Genomic DNA, 9,678 nt, shown 5'->3' with positions numbered 1-9,678 from the left:
CAGAGATGAGTGAGTGCTTCCTGTGCCGCCTCACTTTCTTGAAAGATTTCAATTTTTATTCCATCAATTCCTAGAGTCTTGTTCTTTGCCAATTCCTTCAATGCACCTTGGACTTCCTCCTTCAGTATCATTGGCTCTTGATCATATGCTGCCTCATGGAATGGTTGAACATTAACCATTTCCTTTTGGTACAGTTATTCTGTGTATTTCTTCCATCTTCTTTGATGCTTTCTGCATCATTCAATAATTTGCTCAGAGAATCTCAATAATGAAAGTTAAGGCTTGAATTTTTTCTTCAGTTTCCCCAGCTTGAGAAATGCTGAGCATCTTACTTCCTTTTGGATTTCTGACTCCAGATCTTTGCACATTTTGTTGTAATATTTAACTTTGTCTTCTCAAGCTGACTTTTGAAATTTTCGGTTCCACTCTTATACATCCTCATTTCTTACAATTGCTTTAGCAACTCTACGCTGGAGAGCAAGTTTCAGTGTCTCTTCCTACATTCATTTTGATCTTTTCTTTCTTTCTTGTCTTCTTAATGGCTTTTTGCTCTCTTCATGTATGATGTTCTTGATGTCATCCCACAACTCTTCTGGTCTTTGGTCTTCAGTGTTTAATGTATCACATCTGTTCTTCAGATAATCTCTAAATTCAGGTGGGATACAGGCAAGGTCATATTTTGGCTCTCATGGGCTTGCTTTCATTTTCTTTTCAGCTTCAGTTTGAATTTCCTCTGTAAGACTGACAAAATTGAACATTTGAGAACACTTGGCAAGACTCTAGGGAAATTGGTACACTCCTATTGTTAGTATGGTTGTCAGTTGCTTTGTAGAAAGCAATTTGATAGTATCTACTAAAATTAAAATGCATGTACACTGTGATCTGACAATCCTACCTCTAGTAATTATCTTACACTTAAAATGCCAGTCACAGGAAACGGCTTACATAAGCATCATGTAATTGCAGCTTTACATGTAATAGCAACCATTGAGAATAACTTAAATGTCCATCAGGAGACCAATAAAAGGCAATGAGGAATCTCTTTATATATTGAAAGAGAGACAGTTCCTCATGGTGTATTGGTAAGTGGGAAAAACAACAACAAAAACAACGACAAGCAGCATGACATAGATATGGTTTCTTGTTAGGTGCCATCGAGTCAGTTGCGACTCATAGCGCAACAGAAGAAGACACTGCCCAGTCCTGTGCCATGTTGTTGTTGTTGTGATGTGCCGTAGAGTCGGTTCTGACTCATAGTGACCCTGTACAGGCTTTCCGAGGCTGTAAATCTTTACAGGAGCAGAAAGCCTCATCTTTCTCCTGCAGAGAGGCTGGTAGTTTCAAACTGCTGACCTTAAGGTTAGCAGCCCGATTTATAACCACTACGCTACCAGAGCTCCTTAGTCCTGTGGCATACCCACGAATATTGTTATACTTGAGCCCATTGCTGCTGCGACTATTCAATCCATCTCATCAGGAGGTCTTCCTTGTTTTCTCTCTGACCCTCCACTTTATCACACAAGATGTCCTTCTTCAGGGACTTGTACCTCCTGTTAACATGTCAGAAGCACAGAGATGAAGTCTTGCCATCCTGGCTTCTAAGAAGCATTCTGGCTGAACTTCCAAAACAGATTTGTGTGTTCCAGCAGTCTATGGTACTTTCAATATTCTTTACCGGTACCATCATTCAAATGCATCAATTCTTCCACTGTCTTCCTTATTCATTGGCTAAATTTTACATACATATGAGATGATTGAAAATAACATGGCTTTGGTCAGGTGAACCTTAGTCCATGATTTGGTATCTTTGCTCTTGAACATATTAAAGAACTCTTTTGCAGCAGTTTTGCCTAATGCAATACATTGATGGATTTCTTGACTGCTGCTTCCATGGCAACTTCAAGCTTGTCTCCATTTATCATGATGTTATTTATTGGTCCAGTTGTGAAGTTTTTTATTTTATTTATATTGAGGTGCAATCCATATTGAAAACTGTAGTCTTTGATAGTCATCATTAAGTATTTTAAGTCTTCTTCATTTTCAGCAAGCAAGGCTGTATCATCTGCATATTGCAGATTGTTAATAAATGAGTCTTTCTCCATTACTGATGCCACATTCTTCTTCATATAATCCAGCTTCTTGGATTATGAGCTCAACACACTGACTCAGTAAGTATAGAGAACAGACATAACCCTGTTGAAAACACAACTTCCCTGATTTTAAACCACTCAATATCCCCTTATTCTGTTTGAATGGCTGCCTCGTGGTCCTTGTACAGCTCCCTCATGAGCACATTTAAGTGTTCTGGAATTCTCATTCTTCGAAGTGTTACCCATAGTTTGTTATGATCCACACAAATACCTCTGCATAGTCAATAAAGCACAAGTAAATATCTGTCTGGTATTTTCTACATTTAACCAAGATCCATCTGATGTCAGCAATGATATCTCTAGGTCCATGTCTCCTTCTGCATCCAGCTAGAGTTTCTGGCAGTGCCCTGCCAATATACTGTTGCAAAATTTTACTTGCATGTGATATTTATGATATTTGATGATTTCCACATTCCTTTGGGATAGGCAGAAATATGGAACTCTTCCAATTGGTTGGCCAGGTAGCTGTCTTCCAAATTTTTTCGTTTAGATGAGTGAGCACCTCCAGTACTTCGTCATTTGTTATAAGATTCCAATTTGTATTTTGTCAGTTCCTGAAGCCTTGTTTTTCACTAATGCCTTCAGTGCAGCTTGGACTTTTTCCTTCAGTACCATCGTTTCAGTACAGTAAGTGTGTATTCTTTCCATCTTGTGATCATTTCTGAATCATCCAACATTTTGCCCATGGTGGTGGTGGTAGCAGTTGTATGTCGTGGAGTTGGTTCTGACTCATAGCAACTCTGCACAGGATTTCTGAGATGCTCATAGTGTCCGTCAATATTACACATTAAGGCTTGAATTTTTTTCTTCAGTTCTTTCAGCTTGACACATGCTGAGTGAGTGTGTTCTCCCCTTTTGGTTTTCCAGATGTTTGTATATTTCATTATACTTTACTTTTTCTTTTTTTTCCCTGTCTTTTTAATGATGATTTGCTTTCTTCCTCTGAACATATCAACACGAAACTGATAAAACTGATTAACAGTAGGGTGAGGGGTAGAAGCTGGGAGCAAGGAGGACAAGAGTGAGAGACTTCCACTGCAGACCTTTCAGTATTTTCCAAGTTTGTAGCATTATATTAAAAAAGAAAAGAAAGGAAAAGGGAGTACAAGTGAGATGGGAGTGTGGAAATAGTAAGTGTGGCAAGTTGTTTCAGTTTATTATCAAGGGAGGATACAGACGTGGTAGTCAGAGGACATTGTGGGCTTGCTTCTGCAGTTGGGATGGAATTAAGCCAGGAGCTAGTACAGCATGTCTTGGGAAATGGTCCAGATGTTTAGATTGTGTTCTACCATTTGATATATTATTATACCTTCTAAATGTCTTCATTATATATCTGTTTTGTCTGCTTATACTATTATGCTGCTTTCTTCATTGAATAAAAATTTCCCTGAAAGCACAGAGCATCTCTTTTCTGTTTACCCCTGCCTCTAGCCTAGTGCTGACTCTGAAAAGGTGCTCAGCACATGCTGGATGAATGTTGGGGAGGACTCCCCTGAATCAGTCCTGAACACCTCAGCACCAAGTTCAGGTTTACATCTCCACCTTGTGGCAAGGTCTGATTTGATTATAATCCTCAGAGAAGTAATCACAGGAGTGCAACTTAAACAGGACTGATGGAAAGGGGGAGGGAGTGCAGAGAGAACACAAGCAAACACAGGGACAAGGGTAATGACAATGATGGCAGAGGCAGGAGTAGCTGATGACAAGAGGGGGCATTCTTTGAGTCTGTGTAAGAGCCATTTTCTCAGTAAGGGAGACAGTATTGTTTCGATTTGCACACAGGGCAACTGAGGCACTGACAGCACGTAAGTCGTCGAAACTCACACAACTAATAAGAAATAGAAATACATGGGGCAGATTGTTCTATATAGTGACCTGATCAGTTTTCCTGTCATCCTCCTTTTTCCTGTCTTTTCAAGGTCTTTTCATAAATCTATGCCAGGTCTGATTTACACAACTCTGCAAAAACATTCCTTAATCCCTGACCCAAGGGGTGAAAAGGCCATTGAGTTCTTGCTCCTGGATATAGTTACAGAAATGCTGCCAAGGAGATTTTCTAGTCTCGTTTCTTTGATTTCACTTCCTTTCCCAAACACTGTGTGGCATGTTTTAAACTAAGAAAAAGACCAAGTAGAGACTGTACTTGACATTTAGTTTTTAGTACCTGAAATGATTTTTTCTTCCTGTTTCCTTGACTTGGACCAGAAAGGAGATAGCTTATTGAACTCACTTCCTCCCCTGCTATTTCTCTTCCTTTTTGTATTGCTACTTCCTTTGGAAAATATCCCTTTCCTTACAAACACTTGAGGTCACATTTTCAAAAAATTACCAGTAAATTTACCTTGATTGAATGTTTGTAGGATTCCCCTAAGTTATTTGATTTCAGTATTGAGTTCAATACAAAAAATGTCCCTAGGTGGCAGAAGCAGTTTGTGTCTGACCTAAACTGCCACTGCTCTGCCAGTTTGTTGTACTGTGGTGGTTTGTGTGTTATTGCAATGATAGAAGTTTTTTTAACCAGTATTTTAAATAGCAGCAGGTGGTGGAGAGATTTCAGCAGCGCGTCAAGACTAAGACAGACTAAGAAAAATGAGAGATTTGGAGGATTAACCATTGAAAACTTTATGAATAGCAGTAGAACATTCTCTGATAGAGTGCTAGAGGATGAGCCCCTCCGGTTGGAATGTACTCAAAATATAACAGGGAAAGAGCTGCAATATCAAAGTAAAGTTGAGTTTTCTCATCTCTGTTTGGCTAGTTAAGATGGATACCATGCTTCTAGAAATGTATTTATTTTCTCTAGGTTTCCTAATTTGTTGGAGTATAATATCTTATTGTATTGCTATAATCCTTTTTTTTTTCAATTGGTTCAATTGTAACACGACCCATATCATTTCTTATTTGGGTTACTTGCTTCCTTTCCTGCTTTTCTTTTGTCAATTTGGCCAGCAGTTTGTTGATTTTATTGATCCTTCCAGAGAATGAATTTCTGGTTGTGCTGGTTTTTCTGTTGTCGGTTTCATTTCTTTCTTCATTTAAACTTTTAATTGTGAATTGAGTCAAGGTTTACAGAAAATATCATCAGTTTTACATTAAAAAAAAAAAAAAATCATGCCCTTTGTTTCATCTTATGATTGCAGTCCTCCCAATGTGGCCGCTTCTCCGACTCTCTCCCTGTTTCTTCTTTCCATTTCTCTTTTCCCAAGCTTTCTGGGTAAATTTCCTGCCCTTTCGATTTAAAATAGTTGACAGTTGTGTGGTGTGTGAACCTCACTAGTATTGTGGTCCTCGCTAATGTTACACCTTTCCATCGCTTAGCTGAAAACTGAGTCATGGGAGTGAGTTCAGTTTCAGACCTGAAAAGGGATGAAGGATTTTCATCTGAGGGTTCTGCCCATCTCCCTCTGACCAGAAAGTCTCGTCTTTTTTTATGGTTTTGGGTTTTGTTTCATATTTCCTTCCACTCTACCCAGGACCTTACAATGTGATCCCTTTCAAAGCAGTTTGGTTGTGATAGCTGGGCACCCCCTAGTTATTTTGCCTCAGGATTGTGGAGACCAGAATGGATGTTCACATGGTCCATCTGTTAGTCAATTGGACTCATTGATTCCAAGCATCTTCAGTTTTCATCACTCTTCTTTCCTCCAGATGCAGAGAACAATAGTTGCATGTTCGATGACCACTCATGAGCTTTTCAGATCCCAATTGTTGTTGTTAAGGCTGTCAAGTCAGTTCTGACTCATAGCGACCCTGTTTAGGGTTTCCAAGCAGTGACTGGTAAATTTAGTGACTGGCCTTGCAGTTTAAACCAAACTTGTGGTCCTCTACTTATCCCACAGTGCCACACCAGGACTCTTTAGTAGGGATCACTAAAGTAGGATGTAAAAAACATTGTCTCTGTGGATTATGCTATGCCAGTTGACCATGGTGTCTCCTGAGAATATGGTCCTGAACCACCATGCCCAGCATGTTTATTTCTGTTTTAAACTTTATTATTTCCTTTCTCCTGATGACTAGACTTCATTTGCTGCACTATTTGTTAAAGTTGTAGGGTCAATTTTTTACTTTGCCCCTTTCTTGCTTTTTAGTGTGTGTCTTTATTGCTATAAACTGACCTCTGAGCACCACTTTTGCTGTGTTCCAAAAGTTTTGGTTTTCATTCTCATTTGATTCTGGGAATTTTTTTAGTTCATCTTTGATTTCTTCAAATACCCAATGCTTTTTAAGTAAGGTGCTATTCAGTTTTCATGTGTTTTATTTTATCTTACTTGCTCTTCCTGTCATTGATTTCTAGTTTTATAGCATTATGATCATAGAAAATGCTTTGTATTGTGTTGAATGTTTTGGATTTTATTGAGGCTTATTTTGTGGCCTACAATGTGGTCTATTCTGGAGAATGATTCATATGCATTAGGAAAAAAATGCATACTTGGTTGCTGTTGAGTAGACTATTTTGTATATGTCTAGGAAGCCAAGACATTGGTTAATCGTGGCATTTAGATCACTATTGCATACGTATTTTGTTGTGCATAAGTGCTGTTGAGTTGATTCCTACTGACAGTGACCCTAACATACAGTCAGAGTTTATGAGGAGTGGCTGGTGGGTTTGAACCACTGACCTTTTGGTTAGTAGCTTAGTGCTTATCCTATAGTATACCACACCAGGACTTGATTATATCTATTATATCTAAAGACCCAACTGTTGTTTTTAAGTGCCTTCTAGTTGGTTCCAATTGATAGCGACCCTATATAGGGTTTCTGAGGAATGGCTGGTGAATTTGAATGCATTGAACTGCTGACCTTGTGGTTCAAACCAATCTTGCAGTTCAGTGCATTATCCCACAGCACCACAGTGAAAATAAAGAATATGAAAGGAATATACAGTCATTGTAACAAAAAGAATTGCTTAATGTTCATAATTTCAACAGATAGTTTATGATCAAGAACCAGTGGTATTGAAGCTAAGCTGCACTGAAGGCATTGGTGAAAAGCAAGGCTCCAGAGATTGACAGAATACAAATGGAAATGTTTCTGCAGATTGATGCAGTGCTGGAGGCACTCACTTGTCTGTGCCAAGAAATTTGAAGAAAGCCACCAGGGCAACCTATAGGAACAGATCCGTAATTGTGCCCATTCTAAAGAAAATCAACCCAATGGAATGTGGCAATCATCACACATTATCATTAATATCGTATGTAAATAAAATTTTGCTGAAGATAATTGAAGAAGAGTTGTGGCACTACATCAACAAGGAGTGACCAGAAATTCAAGCTGGATTCAGAAGAGGATGTGGAATTAGGCAAATCATTGCTGTGACTGATGGTTCTTGGCTAAAAACAGAGAATACAAAAAAGATGTCTACTTGTGCTTTATGAACAATGCAAAGGCATTCAACTGTGGATCGTAACAAACTATGAAAAACATTCTAAGATTGGGTGTTTCAGAACACTTAATTGTGCTGATGAGGGACCTGAACATAGTTCAAGATGTAGTTAATTCAATAAAACAAGAGGATGCTGAATGGTTTAAAATCAAAAGGTGTGTGCCTGGGGTGTATCCTTTCACTATATTTATTTGCACATCGCTGCTCTAGATCATTTAAGCCTAAAAGTTAATATATAACAGCTTGATTGAACCTTTTTTCTGTAAAAATAAAAATGTTAGATTGTTAAGAAAACCATGAAAATATCTTAAAAGTTGTTCCTGTGAATCATTATGTCCTGTTTTGAATGGTTAATCACATTTCAGTTCTGTATCCTATCTTATCTAAAGAATCACATCCTCCCTTTATGAATTACATCCTTCCTTTGTAACAAATCCCTCCCTAAAAAAGAGAATAAAAGACTGAGGTAGAGTGAGTTCTGTGTACAATGCTAGGCAATATGTTTGCAGATCTGCCTACCTGCCAGCTTGCATCATATCTGTGTGTCTGTCTTTTTGTATATATTTCGTCTCTCTCTTTCTCTATCCCTTTCGCCACCAGATCTCCCTTCTTCGTGACACCCACACTTCCTTGTGGAGGCTGGACCCCGACATAGGACCTCAACAATAACCTTCAATATGGACTGCACCTTATCATGAGATAGGATTTTATGATGCAATTGTGAGTAATTGTTATCAGGACTTATGGCAATTGTCACTGTAATTGTAGAAGAGGTATAACTAAAAGGGGGAGCAGTTAATCTGTCATTTCAGGAACAGAGGACCCTAGGACTATCAAGAGGGAAGAGCATGAGAGGAGCGAGGGATCCTAACCAGAACAGCAGTGACAACAGAAATGGTGGCAGAGGCAATGGCATAAAGAGAGCAGCAGAGGACTCTAGGCCCACAGACTGAGAAAGGCAGCATGCCTGCAGGCAGGAGGCTGACTTGCAAAATGTGCCTTTTGGACATTTAAATGAATATATATTTTCAATGTGTGATATGTGTACATCAAGAAAAGAAAAAAAATAGGGTAGTTGTTGTTAAGTGCTGTTGAGTCGATTCCGACCCATAGCGACCCTTTATAGGGTTTCCAAGGAGCAGCTGGTGAGCTTGAACCACCAACCTTGCAGTTCAAACAGCTTTGCAGTCCAACGATTAGCCCACAGCACCACACCAGGAGAGAGGGTAATAGAAGTAAGTAAATACTGTTAGCTGATGGTATATAGAAGGAATTAGTGTGTAGGTATTGCAATGATTTGTTGAATATAAAACTGATGATCTGCCCTGTAAAATTTCTCTCTCTCTCTCTCTCTCTCTCTCTCTCTCTCTATATATATATATATATAGTGGTTGGTTGTAGAGTGATGTGCATAGCGACCCTGTACACGGTTTCTGAGGCTTCTTTACGGGAGCAGGAAGCTTCATCTTTCTCCTGCGGAACAGCTGGTAGTTTCAAACTGCTGACCTTGCAGTTTGCAGCCCAATTTGTAACCACTACTCTAAGAAAGCTCCATATATATATATATGGATTACACCTCCATGTGTTATTTTTGTTGTGAGGTACTTTTGAGTCGACTTTGACTCATAGTGACCCAAACACTGCCTGGTTCTGTGGCATACTCACAATTGTGTTACACTTGAGCCCATTGCTGCTGTGCCAATCCATCTCACTGGGGATCTTCCTCTTAGTTTTGTTGTTGTTGTTGTTGTTGCAGATTTTGAGAACTTTAATAAAGGTTTCCATGATTTCATAGCAATAATATCTGACCTACCCTTGTACAATATTTGTCATTTTATAACAGACTTAATATCGTTCAGCATGTCTTTAAGGTTCATGCACATTGTAGCATTTATCAGGACCTCCTTTCCCTTTAAAACTGAGGAATAGTCCATTGTGCATATAGACTATATTTTGTTTATGCATTTATTTGATGATGAGCACTTGATTTTCCCCACCTTTCAACTACTTTGAGGAGCGCTGCACAGATAAACATATGCCTGTCTGTGACACTTCTAGTAGACCTGTAAGGACTATGTCTCCGAGGGGAATTGCTGGATCATATGGCAACCCCAGCTCAAGTTTTGTGTTGTTGTTGTTGTTGTT

Source organism: Chrysochloris asiatica, unplaced genomic scaffold, assembly GCF_000296735.1.
Source record: "Chrysochloris asiatica unplaced genomic scaffold, ChrAsi1.0 scaffold00065, whole genome shotgun sequence".
Taxonomy (NCBI): domain Eukaryota; kingdom Metazoa; phylum Chordata; class Mammalia; order Afrosoricida; family Chrysochloridae; genus Chrysochloris; species Chrysochloris asiatica.
This window is presented reverse-complemented; position numbering follows the sequence as displayed.